Here is a 2,693-nt window from a genome sequence, read left to right on the forward strand (position 1 = left end):
ATTATTATATTATTATATTACATATTATTTATTATTATATTATTATTATATTATATATATATAAAATGTTTTAGGAAGGAATAAAGAAAAAAACGTGACGGCCAATAAAGTGACTGAGAGGGGATTTAAATTTCATTTTACCGGGATGCATAAACAGGAAATTCTTTTAAGCTTTGATCGGCGAGTTTTACACGGGACCCCCTTAACGGTCTCCTATAAAACGACTATGCAAACCTCTTTTCGAAGAACGTCCCGCGATAAAAAGCGATAAGACACGCCAAACTCAACGAAACCAACCCACCCACCCACCTCTCAACGTTAACACGTTACTCTGTAACATATATAGAAGATTGTTGTTTCAACTTTTTTTTCTTTGTCGTCTACACTGATTTTTAATTTTGTCTTATCTTCCGTTACGAATTTTTGTCAAACTCTCGTGTGTGTGTTTTTTTTTATAAACGAATGAATCTATTTATTTATTCGATATATAATTATATTATATATTGTATATAATATTTAATTAAATTTATTAATTTATTTTTAATTTTATAATTATTCAATTTAATTTGATAAAACTTATTTACTATTATACTACATTTAATAAAACGATATGTTTTTTACAATGTTGAAGAAAATTATTGGCAAATAATTAGATACGATTTGTCTCGTAATATCTCGTTTGTAATTTAAAATCAAAATTGTATGATTTAATATTTCATTTCTTTTTTCTTTTTTCTTTTAAAAATATTTCTCAAGAGTCTAACCGTTGAAATAGATTCTAAGCAACGTAGAGATTAAATTTGTGTATTATGAAAGAAGGATTAATGAAAGATGCATAAACGCGTGAAGCGTTTCGAGCTTAAAATTAATTATAATTATTAAGAGTTATAGTACTTTATTTTTTCTTTCATATTTTTCTCTCTCTTTTTTTTTACAAATTTGCGAAAAACGCGTTATAGAAAAATATTCCATCGAAATAAAACGAAACGTGTTCTTGCAATTCTATTTAATTATTTCTAAATTCCGAAAAAGACACCGATAAAGTTTGAACAATTCCCTAGATAATTCCACGAGACTCGTAAATCATTTAATGCGATTGTAAAAATGGATTATTCGTTCGATATACAATAACATTTCATTTTGATTTTATCTATAATCTTAAAAGAAAAAAAAAAAAGCTTATATTTCGTTCAGACATTAGTACCGTTCGTTCTTCCAATTAATTCAATCTAAAGCTCGTCTATGTAATGCAAACTTCTTTATGATTATAAAGAAAGTAAGAAATGGAAAGATAAAGAAAAAGAAAAAAGAAAAAAATATACAGAAAGAAGAGGGTTGTGGGGGGTAAAAAAGGAAAGAAAAAATGAGAATTCGTTTTCAAGAGATAAAAACGATTGGATCGAACTTAACGAGTAACAAGATACCTACTACTATAGAAAAGAAGAATCAATGAAGAAAAGATATATATAAAAAGAAACAGAAAGAGACATATATAGATATATATCTAGATAGATAGATAAAGAAAAAAAGTGAGGAGTTTGTGAGACAATGAAAAAGAATATCGAAGTACCGGAATATTCGTTACCGGTTTCAAAACGAAAGATCGAGATTTTATGTCTGACTGAGAGTTAAAGGGTAAGAAATAGATATAAAATAAAAAATAAAAAGAAAAAAAGAAGAAACGAGATAACGATGAGATTCTCTTCTATAAAGAAAAGGAACCTCGACAATAGATACGATTCACAATAAAACGAGACGAGTCTAATTAATCGCGGTCAACCGAAGAAGATCGACTGAAAGAGAGAGAGAGAGAAAGAAAGAGAAAGAGAGAAAAAGAAACAAACCATTGAACTACGAAAATGTCCTATCAGCATTAAATTAACCAACACGTTAGACCAAACTCTCGTTGATTCACTTTCTGAGACTCGAAAATAATTGAAATTTAAGACGCGAAACGAGTATAACGACGACGACGACAACGACAACGACAACGACAACGTTGAAGTAAACCACCACCAGCATCACCACCCACCCCCCAGCCCCCTTCATCCCCCTCTCGGCCGTTTTCTCTTCCCACGTCGTTCGTCATTGCTTCGACTCGATTCGATCCAATTAAGCCCCAGACCCCAAGGGTCCACGTTCGATGCTTTTTCAACGAAGGGCTGGAAAACCTTTCCGATCTTTACGTTCCCGTAAAACTCTCTCCCAACATTTCTTTCCTTTTTTTTTTCTTTTTTTTTTTCTTCCTCTTTTTAACTTTTCCTCCTTTCTCTATTTTACCCTCCCACGCGTATTCTAACTTTACCTTTCTTTCGTATTATAATCGTTTATTTATTTTTTTTTGTTTTTTTCGAAACGCGAGATATCAACTCATATCCAATCAAATATAAATCATTGTACGTATGTACGTATGTATATTTTGTACTTAATCTCTTAAAGTTCAGCGTCTTTTTTTTATTTGTGCAAACATACATTCTTGTAATATTCGAAAAATTAAACGTCTAAATTTCGTTATCTCTTAACACTCAAACAAAAGTTGCTGAAGAAGTTCCAATAAAGGGACGGAACGTCCAATCAATTAATCAAAACTAAATTCTAGTTCTTTTATAGTACTTATTTATATCATTTATTATATATATATATATATTATATATAATATTAAATAATTATAATATATTATAACTTATTATTGC

The 2,693-nt window shown here is 29.6% G+C and overlaps 1 long non-coding RNA gene across 1 annotated transcript in view; it reads right to left on the reverse strand.

Moving 5' to 3' along the window:
• LOC106791547 overlaps positions 1-2,693 on the reverse strand; it is a 99,657-nt gene that overhangs the window by 76,252 nt on the left and 20,712 nt on the right. The window lies entirely within an intron of this gene.

The sequence above is a fragment of the Polistes canadensis genome, unplaced genomic scaffold, assembly GCF_001313835.1.
Source record: "Polistes canadensis isolate GaletaPanama2010 unplaced genomic scaffold, ASM131383v1 scaffold_317, whole genome shotgun sequence".
Lineage (NCBI taxonomy): Eukaryota > Metazoa > Arthropoda > Insecta > Hymenoptera > Vespidae > Polistes > Polistes canadensis.